This window comes from Haemaphysalis longicornis, unplaced genomic scaffold (genome assembly GCF_048455015.1).
Source record: "Haemaphysalis longicornis isolate Haplotype H1 unplaced genomic scaffold, Haemaphysalis longicornis Haplotype H1 scaffold_3, whole genome shotgun sequence".
NCBI lineage: Eukaryota > Metazoa > Arthropoda > Arachnida > Ixodida > Ixodidae > Haemaphysalis > Haemaphysalis longicornis.
The window spans coordinates 88,918,298-88,939,276 of NW_027526335.1; the positions used below are offsets into that span (position 1 = coordinate 88,918,298).

At 46.7% G+C, this 20,979-nt stretch overlaps 1 protein-coding gene across 6 annotated transcripts in view; it reads left to right on the top strand.

Annotated features, from left to right (window-relative positions):
• Egg (SET domain bifurcated histone lysine methyltransferase eggless) overlaps positions 1-20,979 on the top strand; it is a 206,926-nt gene that overhangs the window by 20,323 nt on the left and 165,624 nt on the right. The window contains exon 1 of one of the 6 annotated variants that reach the window (XM_077703712.1): positions 12,298-12,442. The exons of the other annotated variants lie outside the window; for them this stretch is intronic. The gene's annotated coding sequence lies outside the window, so the exon portion shown is untranslated. Of the gene's footprint in view, positions 1-12,297; positions 12,443-20,979 lie in introns of those variants that run through there. 6 annotated transcript variants of the gene reach the window in all.

Here is a 20,979-nt window from a genome sequence, read left to right on the forward strand (position 1 = left end):
GTGCTAAGGTAATACGAAGCTCCCGTGGTTCGTCGCGCGGGCATCGAGAAGAACCTGGCGCCGATTCGTCTCACGGAGAACGCGCCGCTCGCTGCTGGAGAACGATCACGCACTGCAGCAATCCTAGCCCCCGCGTCTCTATGGGAAACTGCGCTCTAGGGTGCACAAAAAGATAAATGCAGGGAGCGGTGCCATACCAGAGGTAATGCGAAGCTATGTTCGCCGCGCAGGCATCGAGAAAACTTGGCGCCGATTCGTATCGCAAAGAACGTGCCGTTCATTGCTAGGAAACGAGCTCGCACTGCTCCTCCCCCGCCATCGCAAACTTGAGGGTAGGCCCGATGCGCACGCATCACAGCGTTTCTTGCACGTCCTGTGAACATGCTTTGCGCTGCAACCGTCTCAGTGGTCACGCTTGCAACATTGGCTGCCCATCGCTCCTTTTGTTACCCACCAGTGTGTGTGTGGGCAGTTCGTCGCCGTCCTTCCCGTTCGTTCCTCTTTTGCCAGCCTACACCGGCAGCGCACTTCATGTTAACACACCTACGAACGGTGTAGGGGCTCACGGGACCCGTCGAGGCGGCGTGCGACAGGCGCGTCGGCAGAGGAAGGTGGCAAGCCGAACTTCGACTTGACGTCCCCCCAGCAACATCAACAGCGGAGCGAAGGCAGCGCCACCGCAACCACACTCTTTTTCGTTATCAGTTCTGTCACTTGAGGACGGATCGACTGCGAAACATCTGCCGACATGTCCCATCTATTGCTCGCGGAGTAATGCAAAAAATCAAAAGCAATTTCCAAACAATCATGCAGCGAGCCAGCCACCAGCTTTGGTGGTGAAATAATAGGGACCTTAATAATTTGTCAGGGTCGATGGTTACATCGACAAAACTTCCAAGAATGTGAGGGCGCAGGCTAAGTTGGACCTTCTGTTGATCTGCTGTTGAACTTTCTGTTGAACTTTTATGTTGCTCTCGCCGCGCTGCTGCCGCAGCCTTCGTCCATTTCGGCTTCCTTCCGACGGCGTTACAACGAGCGGCATTTCGAGCTGCTCTAGCCTGTTCCGCCGTGGCGTACTTTCTCTGTCTATTTTGCCCCCCGTTTGAGATAAAGAACAACACCTTCTTAAGGGCACCGGGTAAGGCCTGTACTTCCCATGCATTTTTGGCCATATTGAGGTACATATTTTTGGCCATTTATTCAATATAATATCTGCATAATGCACACGTCATTTTCTTTCAAATCTTAAGCTCTTTTAACTGTACCAGAATTACTAAAATCAGACGAAAATAATTTTTTATGAATTTTTTCCCGCCTGTACCTAAATTTCGGCTTCATTTGCATATTCACAATTGTGTAGCAAAAAAAACCGCCACGAAGATATTTTCAATTCTGGCACAGTAAATGTAACAACTTATGTAGATGTCAGGAAAAAAATCAGCTGGTTATCCTGGAAGATATACGAAATAATGGTGCATACGTATTAAAAAACCTTGTTTTGTGATAATTGAGTTTAAATTGAGTTTAAATTAAGAAAAAAGGTGAAAAACAACACTTTTTTGCCACAAACACCACTTGAGTTGTTCATTTAGTAAGCACCAGCTTCGTAATCACCGTAGAACCTTTTTTTAGCCTGTTTGCCTATTTTGGGAACTGTCGTGCAGCTCTATTCGCAAAGTATCTTTGCTTGTCGTCAACCTCTTTCAGCCACTTTATGGTGGTGTTGCGCCCAGGGTTCGATCCGAATAATTCCAGAAGGCTGGCTCGTGCGTTGCTATTAAAATAAATGAAATAACATCATCCAATGTTGTAATCTTGACAGTGTGAAGCCCAACGAAGACATTTTTTGGTGCGCGACTCCGAAGCCCAAACGTGGAAAAAGCGTGCACAGCGTCTTTGGATTGCCTTGGCTGAAAAATCAGCTATGCAATGGTTGCCAAGCAATTTCTTTTGAAGCTGGTTCCAGAAAAGCGTTTTGATGATGAAGTTTCTTGATGGAAAAAAAAATGACCATAAACATTGAGCGGATTCTAAAAGGTGATCTGGCCACTTACTACTTGCTTACGGAAAAACTGTTTTCGAGCCGGAGATACGACTTTCTATGCAAAGTGTGATTATGGAAATTGTGCATAGGAAATAACTACCCTAATTGCGAAGAAATAAAGTTTTCTTTTAAAAATTTCGCCTCACCCTGTGCCTTTAAAAGAAAGACAATGTCGAGTCATCCACTCCCGTTCGATTTACGACGGTTATAATGCATATGGTTAAAAATTGAAGGGTAGAAATTTATTTTTGGAACATCCGAGCGAAACTCCAACACGTGGCGTTCTTCCAGTGCAGAGAGAGAGAGAGAGAGAGAGAGAGAGAGAGAGAGAGAAAGGACTTTATTGAGGTACCGGCAGTCGGGGACGGATCAGGCCACGCAGGGCTACACCGTACGTAGTACTCAAACGCTAAATTTTCTTGCTACGAACCGTTCCTAGCTTTTGGATGTACTGCGGGGAGCATTCACGGTGCTGGCAAATTTCGGTATGCATCGTACTATTAGAATTATCAAAAAAGATGCACGTTCGACATCGAGTCAATGGTGCGAGTGCTCAACCAACGTTTGGTGTTGTTTTCCTTAAGGTATAATTCTGTTTACGCTTCCGCCCTATCCACCCATTTGTGCATACGTCCCGCTTGGTGAACTTCCGAAGGCAAGAACGGTATACGCGAACATCCTGCTTCCTCGTGAAGGTGCCTTGTGGTTGAATTTGCAATATGGTGGCCTTCAGTTCACGAGTACAAGGCGTAACTGCACAGATACATGATCATTTTCTTTTACAAGGTACGGGTATAGCCTGGGTATTCTACAGCGAAGCTGTTAGCCTCTCGATGGTCGGAAAATTTTGTGTCGTAAACAAAAAACCCAGGCAGGACCCAACAGTTCTCGTCCAAGACGCCGAGTCCATGCGTCAGGCTATTCGGGCGTGCAGCATAGAGTTCATTGTTCATGTAAAGCAAAAGCCACAAAACAAGCATCGAACCCGCATGATGTATGATAAGGCGCTGGTGAACAATGGAACCACCCTTCCCCCTCCGGAGCGTGTTCTGGTTAAGATTAGGTTTGCAGCTGGGCTGATATCATGCGGGGGTGGCGCATGCGTCAGGCTCGGCAGGACCCAGCAGTTCTTGCCCAAAACGCTGAGCGCATGCGTCAGGACCCAGCATTTGCCGCCAGAGGAGCCGAGTGCAAGCGGCATGCCCGCCAGGACAACGAGGAACGTTTCATGCCCTCCCGCATCGGCATGTGCAGTGGTTCACAACAGCTTCGCTCGACGTGCACTTCCGCAGGGCTGGATGGCGTCCATTTTTTAAAGACGATAGTCTTTCTTGGGCTACTTAAACCCAGAAATTTTGGTCTGTCTGTATGTCTGTCTGTCCGTCTGTCTGTCTGTGACTCGAATCAGCCACCCGGCCAAAGTAAAACCATGCCTGCGCAATAGTCTTATATAGTCACAACTAACTGTGCCCGTCTAAGTCCAGTGTAATGTTCATACTTGTCAATATTGTTGAAGAACAACAAAACATTACGCATATACAAGACAACAAATGAATACAGAAGTGATATTTGCAGCGTTCCTTTATAAAAAATCGTACATGTTTGATTTTGGCGAGATTAAATACTTAATCAACTGAAGAAAAAAATATCACACCGCCGTCGCCTGCTGTCGCCAGCGCCATATAGCTTCTGGCGGCATTTGAAGAAATCAAGTGGCAAGAGTTACGAAAGGTTCCACTAGGTAGGTTCCACGTTCTGCTTGCAACGCACGTGGAGTAGGGAAACGCGGATCTATAAACGCTGAAGTAGGGCGCCTCGATTAACGCGCGTCTTCGCCGTACGGCAGCGTTCGCATCGAGACACCTGGTTTGGAGCAGTGGAACGCGGGAAATTTAAAATGATTTAAGCAAACCTTTGGCGTCTGTACCTTGGGAGGAGCGCGACGCAAGAGGAACAACATGAGAGGTGAGCGGGAAAGCGAAGGGAGGCATTTACTTCGCAAAAGCCGATAAAGACTATCGTCTTTTGACGGCATTTGCAACGAAAGGAGCAGATACGCGGCCAATTTTTTTAATGAAAAGAAGCCATGGAAATAGTCAATATTTTCTTTAATGTATGGGATATTTCAGAAAACTCACAGGTGAATTCCACATAACGGTTAGCACACAGTACAAACATCAACGGGTATTGAGGAAGGGTCAGCCAAATCTAGCTGCGGTTCGGCTTTCTTTAATAGTATTACGGAGGCAGACAACGCAGGATCCTCCCTTAGAATTGAGTTAATTGGCTGATGCTGATGGGCTCCGGACAGTCATGCGGCGGCACTACAATTACATATGCAATTCCAGCAAAACTAAAATATGTACGAAACTCTTCTGGCATCCCGAAAAGGAAAAAGAAAATTGTGCAGAAATTCAGAGAATTATTTGCTAGCATTCTTATGCCGCCTGTCTTAAGTGTGAGTTTTTTCCAGCCACATTTTTTTTTTGTAAATCCTGTCCGACGATTTATCTCCAATTAAGCTATTATAACGATTACAGGTGAAACCTTCGCGAATCTGCATTGTTGTGGAAATGCAATGCGTTATACGTTTTGCCATTTTCCGTAATTATTTTATATTTTTCCTATTTTTTTAGGTTCTCAAAATTTCGTTCGACCAATTAGCTCCATTTACGCTAATAACGATTACAAGTGGAACTTTCGTGAAATATGCATTATTGTGGAAATGCCATACGTTATACGTTTTGCCATTTTCCGTAATTTCCTCATATTTTTCTTATTTTCTAGTTTTTCAAAATTTCGGTCGACCAATTATCTCCATTGACGTTATTCTAACGACTACGTATGTAACTTTCGCGAAATCTGTATTATTGTGGAAATACAGATTATTGTGGAACACGGTCCTGGCTGTGGAGGTACTCGGCAAAGAATGCTAAGCATTAAAAAAAGCGAATGCTGTACGGACTCTATGTCATTAGAAGTCTGTTGCACAATGACTCAGAAAAACGATCTATAAGCATTTATTGGTGTTTCAATTCCTTGCTTGCCATCTTACCAAACCAGTTTCCTTTTCGATACTCGCAGGTTTTTGTATCATTTAGCTGCAGGGGAGAACGTTCTATTTCCGGCTTTGAAATCTTCCAGCGAAATTCCCTGGGATTCAACGCCATCACAAAAAAATCGTTTTGAGAGGTCGGTGAAAAAAAAGGTTCTCGCGTCCTGTTCGATTCGCTGTAAAGGATCTGCGTATCTGCTTGCTTTGCCGCCACTCAGTGGCCTCTACTAGAGCCACCAGATAAACCTCTACTAGACCCACTAAACGTAGTGGTTCTATCCTCTACCACTCCGAACGCTCGTCCCCTTTTCCCCAGCTCTCCTTTTCCCCACCATCTCAGTAATAAATTTCTGCTGTTCGCTTTCCCGCACCTCTGCCGCTCCCTGTTCTATCTCTTTGGTCACCCTTTCTTCCTTTTACCAAACCACCCTGAATCCTACCTGTTCCCTCCTATCGGATCTTCCCTGTCCGTTCCCCCTCCCCTTGCTACACGCTCACACTTCACTCCCCTCTCGCTCACTTTTGCAGTCTACCCAACCCCTTTGAACACGTCACACTCCACTATACCCTCCACCTCTTAATCTCCTTCCCCGTCTGCTCCTGCTTCTCTTTTTCCTATCCTCTTTTTCCGCCGGTTTTTCCCTATTTATCCCCCTCTTTCTCCTTTATCTCGCGTGAGGGCGCTGCACTGAGAAGGCCTACTCTATTTCGTTAATTTTACCTTCTTGCTCCTTTTATTTTTTAACAGCGAAGCTGTTTAGCAAATCGTAATTTTTCGTGTCCGCAGTTGAAAGTACCAAGGAATTGCCGACCGCCCACCGTAACATGCGCACGTTCGTCAAGCCAGGTTAGGGAGATTGGCCAAGAGTGTGGCGACCGACAAGGAGTAAAAGAAAAAAACGAGAAAATGCCGAACGCTCGTGTGTTATTGCCTCGCGGCGAACGCCCAGCGTCCTTGGCGCACGTTTGTCAAGCCAAGCATACCCACTTCGGGAGATTGGTCAAGTTGACCAAAAAAAAAACTCCAACGTTCGCCGAAATTGTGTAAACACTTGCTCAAAATGAGAAAAGGAAGACACGTCATAGTGTACGCTCCTTTAAAGTGATGTCCAATTATTGTCACTTCAATAAAATGTAAGACGCTCGCACTTATAGCAACAATGACGGAGTAAAGGTCGTTGCGGCAGCGAAGCAATCGTTGACTTTTCCGTGATTGTCGTGAAGTCCACGATGACCTTCAAGTCTTGCGCCTCAGTGTGAGCTTCTTTCATTTTTCAGCTTTTCGCGACGGGTGATGGTTGCCAGAATTGGCTATCAGTAACCGAATTTGCCTATTTTTTGTTTAGCTTTAGTTTTTTTCGTGGTTTTCTCCAAAAATGAACTGCATTAAAACTATGAAAATGAAAGGTCTTACCCCGCCAATCACCATTTTGTGCACGTGCAAGCTTAGCATAGCTTCGCAGAGGAGCTCCAGACAAAGAATGCTTAAGTATTATAAGTTGCAGAGGATCTCTGAGAGAGAGAGAGAGAGAGAGAGAGAGAGAGAGAGAGAGAGAGAGAGAGAGAGAGAGAGAGAGAGAGAGAGAGAGAGAGAGAGAGAGAGAGAGAGAGAAATCAGTCTTTATTCATGAGCACTTGATACTCGCCCGGTGGAGGGAGTTTCTATAGTTTTGGATGGCCAGACCGCGGTTGACTGTCCAGGCTGTCTTTACCAAGTTCTGCTGTCATGCTGCAATCCAAAGTCCGGGTCGCCCAGATAAGTCATCCACTGCTCAGAAGAGGGGTAGAGGCGGGGTTAGGTTAGGCGTTTGTTGGAACTTCCACACCTGGCGGTACAGGTTTCCGGACGTGCGACAGCAATTGCAAAGGGAGGGAGCATATTGGGTGGCGTAGATACCATCAAGAGTCCTGCTCCGATAGCATGGAGGAGGAGGGTGCTGCGTGGAGAGGCATTCGTTTGCAGCCTCCTGAGTGGCTGCTTCTATCCTGGGTAGCCCAGGATGGAGTGCCAGTACTTCGCCAGGATGTCTCTGTATTGAAAAGCGGTTCTGCCTTTAATGGTGGCAATGACTGCTTCGGGTAATCTACGCGCAGGGTGCGGCGTGAACCCCTCGTTAGAGCATTCCAGTGATGTGATTGCTGCGCCAAATGCACCAAAAGGCAAGACCTGCTGCATTACAAAATGTGCGCCACATCTGGGCTAAATTTTGGTTTCTGCTGGTTTGTACAGTCCTTGACAAAATTTTGTAGGCCACGATGACCGTGACCGGAGGAGGCGTGCTGCTGCCGCTGTCGGCTGGTTACGCGGCTAAAGAGTGCGAGGGGACCTTTCGCTCTTGCTTTCTTAGTGTGGTAGGCGCGATAAATGTAGTGCAGGCTATAGATAAATGCAGGCTATAGGTGCGAAATTTCACACTGGGAAGGTATATTCAAATTTTCATCTGATTTTTGGTGTACATGAAGTGGATCACAGGTTGTTGTTTGTTCATAATTTTTGTGCTGGAATTATAAATGAAAGACAATTGTGCTGTAGGGGTGAAACAGCATACTATTTACAGTTGGGAACTTACCAAAACACACGCTTGCTATCATTTTGAGGTGTGACGGAACAGGTTACGCAAGAAAGAACAGTATTTTTCAAACATTTTTCAACGCTTCAGAAAACGTTTCAGTGTTCTTGGTTTTTTTTTTTTTTATATATGCTGAAACCCATTTTAAACTTCCAAAGCATGCTTCCTACTGGTTAAAGACCCTGCTTTATTGCTCCGAAATGCTCTATCGTCTGCAGCCAAACCCTCATTTGCCTGCACCAAAAAGCATGCTTTTCTGCCCCGAAAACTGCTCCAAAATGACTCGGGACTTTACTGATATTCTTATAACATGAGAAGGCGAAATCGCTTTTCTTTTTTGTTTATGTTCGTTGACGAGCCTTCTCGCGATGTCTACGCTAAGGTTATACAGCCTCGGCATCGGACTCACTACAGCTTCTTGTTGCAGAATGCACAGCGTGCTGCCTCGAAAGAAGATAGGGCCTTTGTGCTGCGCACGCTTTATTGAACGCCGCAACCAATGGGGGCGGTGCTTTACTTGTTTTTTTTTTTTTTCATTTTTGATGCACGCTTTATGTATCGTCCCAGGGAAGTGTGGAATTCTTTTACTTTGTGTTTTATTTTTGATGATCGCGCTAATCGGCCCGCTCGCTTTTTTGGTATTTGCGGGCATTTCTGGTGCAATACAACGCGTCGCAGCGAATGGTACTTCCGGGCACGGCGTGTGAGTACACCTTTTTACAAACGGCAGTCGAGTGCGCCATACAAGAAACGATTTTGCGTGGAAAAGAAGGGCCAATTGCGCACTTTTAGTTTTCATCAGTGCTATCGAGTTGCTGTCGAATTCCCTGTGAGAGAGTTCTCAAAAGTAAACAGTCCCACTGTGGTAATCGTAGTGCGGACAATGGCGTACTCCGTGTGTACAACCTGAGGGCTATATCGCCTTGAGGGATTAGGGGAGGAGGAGGGGAAAAGGGGGGGGGGGGGGGAGTCGTCAGCCTGTGGCAACTTCGATCATGCGGCCAGCATTATTGGTTGCATCGACGACATGACGCAGTTCAGGTATACCTATCGAGCGATGGTGCATACGGGGGAAAATTGTGGAAAATCTTCAACTGCGTGGTTCCGAAACAAGCTGTACTATCTCGCACAATCTTCTTTCTCTATTTTTTGTTTGCACGGGTTTTGCACTGGTTCGTTGTACTTTTAGACTGCCGGCACATACCCTTGTCTATTCGAAGGTGTCTTCCTAAATATAGAGACGCTCAGTGTGTGTACTAGTACGTCGTCTGAATCAATGATTACACGGACATTGAGGAACCACCTGCGGCAGTGGGACACATATGAACGTTTGCTAATAATTATTACTGGAACTTGAATGTTTCGATAAAACTCGCAAAGTTACACATAATGCCACTTCGCCCGCAGGACCTATGACAGGACCTGTAGCAGGACCTTCCTGCTTGTCCCATAGAAAAACTCTCGTAGCCGTTTGATTCGACGCTCAAAATCTTTTTTTTTTTTTTTTCGCGTCAGTTTTCGAAGCGGTTAAAGCATGGTGCTCCTATTCGCTTCCGCATTGGCATTGAGAGACTCTGGCATTAGCTACTCAAGGCTTAGCGCTTGTTGTTGCGAACTGCGTCACTCAACGCCTAAACGGGTTGTCATAACGAATGGCTGCAGGTGCCGACAATCGCAGGTGAATTTCAGATTGGAAATGTGACTACTTTAAAGGGGTCGTGAAGAGAAAATGCATTTGTTTTTGCCTAATTTTGTCTGCTTGAACGACCTAAGAACGTAAATCACAAACATTTTCACAATTCATTGCTTCTGGAATTTAGGAGACGAGAATTTAGAATTCTCGTTTTGTGGCGCATCGCACGTGACCACGCGCGGATCGTTGGTCGGCAGCGCGGCTAGCGGTGACGTCACAGTAAGAACAATCAAAAGTTCTTTGAATCAAAACACTCTTTGTGTGTATTGTTCTGTACAACTGCAAACGGAATATTTTAAAAATGATGCATCCTTTATTCGTTGCCATTAATAGTTTTATATCGTATACGACCGGTGCCGCAGCCGCTTCAGTTGTCGGGCAACCATTGTAGCAGAACTCAGGCTGCGTTCCAATTCGCGGACAGCTCGGTAAGGCAGCTTACGAAGCAGTCTAACTAGGCGTCTAAAAGAATAAAATTGTAACGGGCCGCGGTCCCAAACGCAACACCAACGCAGACGACAGCCTCGTTGCAGACATGTTGGGGACGCAAGCCGCAGGTTTCGTAAATAATATTACCGTTATTAGTACAAACATTACGCAATTTAAAAATTTAACAAAGCCTTGACCCCTAGTATATTTCAATAAAAGAACAAGTGCTTTTGTTCCGAAATTAATACGCAAAAAGGTGGCGCTGGCGTAACTTATCAGTTTAGACGGGAAGGTAGCCTGCATCGTTGCTGACTTTGATGCCGTCTCCTCGAAGCAGTCTTCGTTGACTGCTTCGTTCGAATTGGAACGGTGCTTAACATGGCGGGCTCACCGCGAAGACGGCAACGAAGGCATCGAAAGGGGAAATTGGAACACGCCCTCAGACCTACTGGCTGCGCTGGCTGTTTGTACGATTTGTAGCCAGTTTCCCTGCTGACGTTCACGTTGTTTTGCCAAATTATCTTTGGGATCACACCTTATTTGTATCAGATGGCTCAAAACGTTCAAGCAGAAAAAAAAAAAAAAACTGCGCCGAGTGCGAATTGAACTTGCGGCCGCCGGACTAGTCAGCGTTACGGTCAGAGTCAGACGAGGCGGCGTTGGTCCGACGCTTTCCCCACTACGCTATCGACGCGAGAAAAAAAGTGAGAGGAAAACTGCGGCATAAAAGCCGCTTTGCATTTGCAACGTCGCTTAGCATTCGTAGCCCAGCACTCTGGTGTGTTTCCATAAATTTTAATCAACCCAAAGCTTTAACCGCCAACTGACTGTTGAACGCTTCTGCAGTAAGATTAAGGGGAGCATATCCAATCAACAAAACAACGTTAATAGCATTGTTTATTGGGGGAAACAGGAAAGCAATCGAACTTATTGCTTTCCTGTTTCCTTGTCGGAGTTGGCGACTCGGGGCTCTATCACTGCTTCTCGCTAGTTATTTTTGTGCTTGATGAGTAAATGACGGGCTGGTTTTAAGCTCCGACTACTCCAAGTTACTTCGATAACCGCGCTTATGTAGTAAATTCTCATTTTAATCTTTCGGTCATTTATCTCGTCAGGCCAGAGGTTTCACGTTCGCGCAACTCACATTACAGGCTACGTGAGACAGACGTCGTCAGTTTAGACTCGTGCGAAACAGCGTAAACAGTTTACAAATACCCAGTTTAAACGTGGTTACTTTTGCCTGCGCCACTCGCCCGCGTTGTTGAAGGAAAGTTGGACCTTGTTGATGAGTCGTATCAGAGATCAGACATCTCCCGTTCAGTTGCAAGGAGTTTCATCATGGCGCCGATGTTGTTGCTTATCTGACGCTTTGCGAGCCCGCTTTATGCCGACATGTTGGGCAGACGAGGGGGAACTGATTGACTAACCAAGACGTCACTTAGTATTTCACGAGTTGAGGAGGAAAGATTCGGTGAAACCGTAACTGCATTTTTTCCCTGTTTGCCGATATCGGACAAGGAAACGGGTATGGTTTGCTTGTTTATCAAGGTACGACAGTTATAAGTGCCCACACAACACATTTTTTTTTAAATCTCTTCACGACCCCTTTAACGTCCTACGATGATCGTCTTCTCGTTTCAAAGCGCTTTGTAGCCTACTCTGTGTAGGTTGTGGAGCTACCTGCTTGAATGCAGTTTCACCTGCGTATGGTTCACAAGGGAACTTGAATTTATCACTCTCAGAGCACCATCACACCTAAACCCGAGCTTGTAAAAAAAAATCGTTTCGAATCCTACTTGTCTTGCCCTGCTTTTTTTTTTTTTTATGACTGTCGGAATCAAAGGCTTGCACCAGTCCAGCACTCAAAGGCTTGCACTCCAAGTATATCCCCAGCTTTCGCGCTCAAAAGGTCGAGTGTTTAGAAACACAGTAAAACCATTGTAGAAAAGTCATATTTCTTAAGCCAGGAGCCGACTACGATATGAACACCGTGAAAATACCTTGTAGAACTTAAAATTATTTGTGTGCAATAACTTGTCAAAAAATGCTGCTCATACATTCGAACGTGATAGTTTCCATAGATATGGAACATGGTTGAGCAACGTGTTAATCTTTGAAACTTCCGGCAGAGCAAGGTTTCATTTTCAATATTAGCTGTGTTAACATAATTTGCTTTACAGTGAGTAACTCCCGAGTAATCAGTTCTGAAAGACCTGCGATGAGCCGCAAAGCTGCGCCCGCGTACCCGACTCCTCGTAGCGTGTAATTTGGAAACACTTGCGAAAGTGCACCGAAGGCTGCGCCGAGGGGTGTGGGACACGAAATCGTTGTTTTCAATGCAAAGGTGCGTTAGAAAATAGGAACGAAATATCGTTATTTAGGGACTATTTTCGTTATCCTAGCGAGGCGGGGTTGTCAACCTCAGCACTCCCCACGAGCGCTGTATCACTCCGCCGCTCGTGCTCTGTGTGTGTTCGCTTGGTGACAAGCACTGGCAGCACTTCAACGCTCGGCACGGTACGCGAATCCGACCTTCGTTCCACAGCGCGCGTAACTACCTTGCAACTCGTAGTTATCGCAATGAAGGGCTACTGAAGTTGTGTCATCCAACGCAGACTGTGGAGCCATCAGTACGGTCACGTGCTACGAAGGTAAGCATCCTACAGCATGCTCATATACTCGCGCTCTAATCCTGTTAATTACGGTTTTATCACCGCTCATGATCCGCGTGGATACAGTGATACGAAGCGCGCCGAGAAAGCACTTCGCAGGAACGTTGTGCACGAATGCAGAGCACTGTCAGGCAGGAGCCTACGCTACAACTGCTTTCGCTACGAGGCAATTTTGTCCGTTAATAAGGCGCGAAACACTGCGATCGGTTCTAACCTGCCTTGCTGCTTCAGCGGGTCGAGGCAGCGTAGATGTGGGCTTTGATGCACATTTGATAGCGACCGCACACTGCGAATTCTGAGTGGAGATTCGTTGTAGCCGCCGCAGCGCCTTGATGTTCCGTGGCATTCAAAACGCCTAGCGGCGCATCCCCGCTGCGCGTTCTGTTGCCAAGCGAGAAGGAAAGGTGGGAGAGGCGGACACGGCGCCAGGTGATCCTGCTAGATGGCGCTCGCTGCCGCAGTGCTGCTGCTGCTGCTGGTGTTGCTGGCAGCAGCTGGTTCGATGCACGGTTAAACGTTGTGCTTGTTCGCTCAGCTGATACCGACTCGTTGTGCTCTTAGACGTTGTAACGAAGTACTGAGTAAATTTTTGGCTAAACGTTCTGGGCTATTTTCGAAGCTGAAGTAGTGTTTGTTTCGCAGAGTTTCTTCTCTGCCTCTCGTTGCTCAGGCGTGATCGGGGCGCTGATATTTGTCAGCCGTCTTTTTCAGGTTGTCCAACTCCGTAAGGCGATTCTTCTGAAGTACTTTGTGGGCCTGGGGCGGCGTCTTAAATTTGTCACAGTGTGGTTCCAGTTCAGGAGCCACTCGGTCCCTGGTGTTTGCCGGAAGTTTTATTTTCGTACTCCGTGTACTCGAGGAGCCTTTGAAAATGAAGTTGCGTCTAACTCTCAGAGAAAAGGGAGCTCTCATTTTATATTTCGCTGTGACGTTGTGCTTTATTTACGTGGTAAATTCTACAGGGTGTGCAGTTTCCTTGCGTATTTGTGCAGCGATACATAGCCCTCTTCTTGTAGCTTGTCTGAGAGTTTTCCCTCAATTTTCTCAAATTTACCGTCAATTTTGGAACCTGTCTGCCAAAGGTATAATCGGACTTAAACCGTCATGAATGTTACGCCTGTCAGACGACCTTCGTAGCCGCCGTTTTGGATGGTGGTTTTGAGCACTCCGTTTATGGCGTTAAACTGGTAGCAGGAATCTTATTTGCCTGCGACGAGTGCCTAGAGCGCGTCGTAAAAGTGACGCTGCAGATGTTAATCAGGCTCGATTTTGTGCGTTGGGTTGTTAGTTCGGCGGGAATTTTCTGGCAGGAAGGGCGTTTCCCCGCTGTGCACGCCCCCTTTCTCCGACAGCGGTAGTAGGTCGGCTCGAACACGCGTTGCTAGGGCTGCGTCGCGTGGCGGGTTGGCTGCAGTGGGCGCCGCGTGCTCGCCGGGGCGAGAAAGTAGTCCGGCGTTATCGGCGTTCGCTCGAGGAGGGAGGCCGCGCCATGCCGGTGCTGTGCCCGAGGCAATTGCCGATTCTGGCGGCCATCTTGCGCACCGTTCGTAACAGGGGGATCGCGTTGCTGCTTTGCGTGCGGTGAAATCCTGTTACGCTCGGTCGCTCGCGTTTACTTGGCCCGCTTCTCGTGCTTGTAACGGTCGTCGGCAATTTAAAACCTGTTCTTACTTAATATTTGTGATTTCACGAAGCAAGTGAATTTGTACCCATTTGTTGAAAGCAGGGAAAATTTTTACGCCATAGCTGAGCGCGTGTAAAGCCAATTCGGAAGTTTCGTCGATATGTCACTCCGGGCGCCGTGCACGACGTACAACCAAGAAACATGAAGGTATGCGAATGCGCTCCAATTTCGAATGACAACTGACAAGGCATGCCGTGCTGAAAATCCCATATTGCTACATAAAAAAGAAAAGCAGCGTGCTGTTCACCTTGCTTTGTGTAAAACAAAGTTAACAGGTGTGCAGCTTATATTGCAGCTGATGCGTTGCTGTTTGAAGAGTTTTTCTAGGACAATAAATTATGAGGTTCAAGTGTGTAACTCGCCATTGGTTACTTTTCATTTCGGTTAAGGTGGGAGTCCTCTCAAATGCCTGAAGTCGTTACTTGAGTTTATAACGCCGTTGTATACTGGCAATGCCCGTGTAATGTTACAACGAACGCAGTGCGTTCGCTTCAAACTGTTGCAAATGTTTTCAGGGATGGTCCGTAACTCCGGGGAGCTGCAGGATTTGAAGCGGCGGTGTAAGCGAAAAATCCGGTGCAGCGCCTTATGTGCAGATGGTGCATCTAGGCCGCGATTCGTCACAAGACAGTAGGTCATAAGACGATTCATAACAGGCCGTTTGATCGCATCTAGGCCGCGGTTCGTCACACGACATTACGTCATAACAGGCCGTTTGGTCGCATCTAGGCCGCCGTTCGTCACACGACATTACGTCATAAGACGATTCATAACTGGGCGTTTGGTCACATTGGGTTATTCGTCATAGGCCGTTGGTCACACAAAGAATTTCATTCGGGTTTCTATGCCCCGCAGGCAAGGAGGGGGGGGGGGGGGGTTGCCTAACGTCTGGTCTAAAGGGTCACGGGCCCAATCAGAAGCGCGTTTAGGACAATTCAATGCAGAACATTGTGATTTTCGCAGTTGTATATAATTATACACTGTACTCATCGAAGTATTTTTTTTTACATTGATACCGTTCGCAAGCTTACTTTAAAGTTTGGGCATTTATATGTTTTTTGTTACCTGCTTTAGGGAATACCGTTTTACGGTTTTTATTAAATCAACCAGTTGCCTTTATGAACTTTCTTTGTGTGTGTGTGTGTGTGTGTGTGTGTGTGTGTGTGTGTGTGTGTGTGTGTGCGTGGGCGGGGGGGGGGAGAGGGGCTTAGTTTAGATCACCCGTGTTTTCAAAGACAATAGCTTTCTTGGGCTACTTAAACGCAGAAATTTTCGTCTGTTTGTCTGTGGCTCGATTCAGCCACCCGGCCGAAGTTAAACAGAAGCTGCACAATAGTCTTATATACCCACAGCCAAATTTAAACGTTTAAGTTTAGTGTCAATGTTCATACTTGTCAACATTGTTGAACAAGAACAAGACATTACATAAACATGACAGAAAATCAATACATAAGTGATATTTTCAGTGTTCCTTTATTAAAAAATTATGGATGCTTGGTTTTAGCGACAGCAAATGAAATACTACATCAACTGCAGAAACTTGTCGCCTGCTGTTGCCCGCGCTACTATAGCCCCTGGCGGAATTTAAGAAATCAAACGGCAACAGCAACGAAAGGTTCCACTAGATAGGTTCCACTTGGAACGCTCGTGGAGTAGAGCAACGTGGTTCTAGAAACGTAGTAGGGTGCCTTGATTCACGCGCGTCTCCGCCGTTCGGCAGCGCTGGCACCGAGGCACCCGACTTGGAGCAGTGGCACGCAGTAAATTTAAATTGACTTGAGCAAACCTCTAGCGTGTTATCTTGAAAGGAACGAGACGGGAGAGGAACAGCACGAGAGGTGAGCGGGAAAGAGAAATGAGGCATTTACTTGGCAGGTGCATCAGTTGACATCGCCTTTTTTTTTTTTTTTTGAAAATTTATTTCATAAAAGCAAAACAAACATATTCGTAGAGTCAAGAGACTGAAAGGGGATCCTCGATTATGAGTACATAAGATAATTGCGTGGAATCAGCAATTGTGCACAGGAGCCCATCAGATCAGTACGCAGTATAAAATGACAAGGAAAATTAGCCTATTGTGTACAAAAGCTACCTTTTTGTGTACAAAAGGTCAAGCTACCTTTTGTCAAGCTACCTTTTTGTGTACAAAAAGGTAGCTTGACCTAATACAAGAAATAGTTCAATCAATTCGTAGATAACAAAGTAGGAAACAAAGGCATATGAGAATATCAGGAAAATACGCAACAGATAAGAACGCGAAACAAGGTATTTATTACTACAAAAGAAATTCTCTGAGATTTTTTAAAAGTCGACATTTGCAACGAAAGGAGCAGATACGCGTCCTTTTTTTGCAGGAGTATGGTGCCGAAGGTTGAAACAAAATAAAAAAAAAATGTGATGCCTTGTGATTTGTCGGAAAGGTAAGCATGCTCTTTATAGTCACGTGACTAAGGTGCTGTCGGCGCTATCTCAGCGGATGTGCGGAAGAGGGGCAGGAAATGTGCCTCGGCATTCGTAGCGCTGCAAATGCGTGCCCTTGTAGCTATTCAGCCCACACCGCGGGAAATAGGGTTTGTAAACTGCAGGGCACACAATAAACCTCGCGAGTCGCTCTAGGTCCCGAAATTTTCGAGAAGAGCGTTTCCGCACGTTTTCGAGCGAGCTGTCGGCGGCTGCCATGCCAAAAAACGGGTGGCAGTCAAAAGACCCCTATGCATCCGTAACCCCTTTTATTAGAGAGTTTTAGCATTCCGTATGTTCTGTTCGTACCGTGTTAACCGGTGCCCGACTGGGCACTTGGGAATTCGTTCCGGAGGGTGGATTTGTTCCGCCGGCCTTCGCCATGCCCGCGAATTCGTTACGGTGGGTTTCCTCTTCGCCGTGACTAGTTGCGCGCGCAAGCGCAGTCGGGTCCCGGTCAACACGATGCGAACCCCGTATGCTCCGTTATAACGTTCCGTTTCTACCGTGTTGACCTACCGTGTTGTTATTGCGGTGTTGGAACAATATTTCGATCCAAGAATACAAAAACAGCTCACGCCCAAGCCTAGAAGTCGCGGCGGCATTCCAATAAAGTCAGTCTGAAAACGGAACCCAACGTCGGTGTCTAGTGATTAGGAAAAAGAAGTTCACCCTTTGTCGATTTTCTAGGCCAAACCTAAGCCTTCTCGACCACTGAGAATTCAAAGAATAAGCTGTACCTTTAAACGTGACGGAAACACTTAATGTCAGTAAGAAAGAATGGTGTTTTCTCTAGCGTTCCGACATAAAACGTTTCAGCCTCGCTCGGGACGTATAAGCTTGTACACTGAATTTTTTGCGGCCTGCGCTCTTTCGGCTTGGCCTAGGAAATTTTGACAAAGACGGTACATAAGAAAATGACGAGGAATGTTGCTGCAGCGAAGGGCCGTCGTGTTCACATTTCGTAGCTTTTGAGGAAACACTGTGCGCACAATACAGCACAATGACCCCGCAGGACACAGCGCAGAGGCACTGACGCAGTGGCGTCCTCGGGGATGCAACCGACGCCCCTCGAACGAGGCCCTACTGAACCCCGGACCTCACAAGGCTCCAATGAAGTTACAAACTTTATTGAGCATTCTAGAGCCGTTTAGGCGCTTGATGGGGTGGTGCCCTCTTCTCGGGCCCCATATGTCTCCAGGTACTCCTGTCCTCTGGTGATCAGCGCGATCTGTTCTTCCAGGGCGGGGCTGGACAACAAGACCGCCCATCGCTCAGGGTTGATGTGAGGGGAGTTTGGGAGGGGGTGGGGCGAACATGGGAGAATAGCATTCTTGAAGTGTGCCGAGTTGTCTGCAGTTGGGACATTCTTTGTCGTATCTGTCCTTGTAGAACTTGTTTTGGAGATAAGGGTGGGGGAAGGACCCGGCTTGGATTTGTCTATATATGACTTGCTGCCCTCCGCTTAGAGAATGGTGTGGTTTAGGATATCGCTTCCTCCCTTCTTTGTGGTGATTGACAATGTCCTTGTAGCTCGTTATGGGTTGCTCGTCCTGCCCCTCTGCCCGGCTGAGTAGTTCTCGGGCCTGTTGGTGGGCAAATTCATTGCCCTGCACCGAAGAGTGGGTTAGGACCGATATTATCTCTATTTTGTGGCATTGTGGCACTTTCTTTCGGAGGATTCTCGCTGCCTTATTAGACACCCATCCTTTGAAGGCGCTCACGGTAATGGCCTCAGGTTGTGGCTGACGGGATCCACCCTCTTCACGTAGTGCAGTAAAGTAGCGCAGGCTAACTAGGATTTCGTTTAAGTATGGCGCCGACGACTCCCTCTTCTCTTTCGTATTGGCTCCAGCTGCTTACGATAAATTACAACGCTTACAGTTGAACCGCATAGTTATACGCTTCTGCAGGCCCCCTTAAGCCACATCGACGTGTGCGCCCACACTTAGACGGGAACGTTGCTAAGCCAAACTTCTTAGGACACTGGAGCGAGCTGTTTAAAGAAAGATGCATTTATATACTAGGGGTGGGTGATTTATCGATTAACGTCCCGACTAGTCGATTAATGCTTTAGTCGCGATTAATTTTTTAATCCAGTTAATCGGCTGAAGTCATGTGAGCAAAATGAACCAGGAGCTCCATATTGAAATTCTGCGGAAGCATGTCCAGGATCGTAGTGGTGTTCAAATATGACCCGCCTTACGTCACAACAGGAAACGGTGCAAGTATGATCCCGTATTGTAGTAATGAAAACCGTAAGGTGATAGCCAAGGCTGACGAGAATGACTTTCTAATACAAATATGTACGGTACAAAAACTTGTGAACCGGTACTCACACAGCTTTGCTGTTGTATAAACTAACTCTGGCATAAGTAAACCACGATTAATCGGTGCCCCCTGCAATTAGGACGAGTGCATATGATCCTGATTCAATAAATAGTGCGAATGACGCACGCGGTGATAAGCGTACCGGCCCTATCAGCGCCACGACGATGAACTGCTTAGCTCACTTGAAATGCCTGTGACCAGACCTAGAAGCATACTGATATTATTATTATTATTATTATTATTATTAGTGTTATTAAAATATCTTGTACTTTTCTTTTACGAACTAATGCAACCGATAATCGATAAATTAACCGATTAAACTCTGTCGATTAATTTGGTTAAAATGTTTAGTCGACGCCCAGCCCTAATTTATACGCATCTATACCAAACCTATTCCTTAAGGAAAATGTATGTGATATCTGTTTTCCCATTTTACGAAATTTCTTACGTAGCCTACCGAAATATATATTTTCCAAGATCCTGTGCGATTTTAATGTCACCAATTTTTCCTGCCTTTTCTTGGGAACCATTTCTTACGGTGCCGTTTCGTTTTTTTTTTTTTTTTATTCTTTATGCGACAAGCGGAGTTATGCTCTGGCAATTCATGCTCAAGCTTTGAGCTTCGTGGTGGCATGGCTGATCGGCCACCTGACGTGCGGCGAAGTGACCGCATTAATGTGGTATCTCAATACATCAGCAATTTGCTTTGCGTACGAATGCAGGATTTTTATTACTACCACGGAGCTTCCTTGCGATATAATTATCTTTCAGATCAATTATACAGTAACTTACATGCTTTACCTGCTCCGCAGAAATAGCTTTACTCGAAAATGAGGGTTTTACGCGCCGAAATGGCACAACAGCTGAGAAGCACGTTGTAGCGGGGGCGTAAAGAACGCGTCTTCCGGCGCGGGGCAGTTGAGACGGGGCTTTTGAGGCCAAAAGCTTTCGCTCACCACCAGGCTGTATGACGATTGCCCCACACGCGGAAACCCTGTCGCAAAAGCCTCATGTATCAAATACCCGGCGTGCCAAAAGCACCAATGCCAGTTTCCCCGAACCATTCTGTCGTGGCGATACGAGGAAACGGAATTTTTAGGGCCTCGGGCAGTCGGCGTCTTCCGTCGTCGTCGTAGTATCGTGTAGTCGCGGTACTAAAACACCGGGACACTCGTTTCCCAACGCCTCGCGCTAGAAAGCTTCGTGCTTCACAGACACGAGACTTCTACAGCAAAGCTGTATACCTCTACCCCCCAACAGTTCCATCCCCGTGGGCGAAAGCGCCAAGGCGCTAAGAATACACTTATACACTGCATGTTACGGACGTTAGTGGCCCGGTTTATTTTGGTGCCTAAATGCTTTAAGCACATTAATTAAGGTAATGCCCGACGACCATTTCAAGAAAAAGGTAGAGGGAGCCCCGTGTCCTAAATGCCCCGCGCAAGTAGGGTGGATTTGAAGACCGCTGCCGCGGAAGCGATAACCACGCGCTGAGCTTCGTTATGCTCGTGTCCGTGACGAAGCCCAGTGACACTCCTAAGTCTGTGGGGGTGCCATCTCGGCGGGGCAGCCGTGTGGTCGAGTGAGTGCGGCATTCGGCACCAAATGAACTACTTTGCCATGTAAGTTATTCAGACCCAAAAAGGACAAGATGCGCTCTTCGCAGATGGTTTTAAGTACGTCATGACAACAGGTCAACATGACAACATAAATTGATAGTTGCAAGGTACAAACTCATAGAGGACGAAAACAGTCACCACTAGACGAGCCAGCAACGTTGGTCAAAGTTCTCGTTTCTTGCCTTTTCGTCTTTACAGAAAAATTGCAAGGAAAAAAATGAAACAAACCGAACACCACGCGCTTTGTTTATGAATCAGGCATTTAAGGAACGGGTCTTTCAATGGGGGCTGTGGTCACGGGGCAAATGTGTCAGGGTCTTATGAGTAGGTGGCTTTAGAAATCATGGACGTTGCCACTTAGGGGTGTATGAGTCACCAAATCCCTGACCGTTGTAGATCCCTACAAATTATTGGTTCGTTAC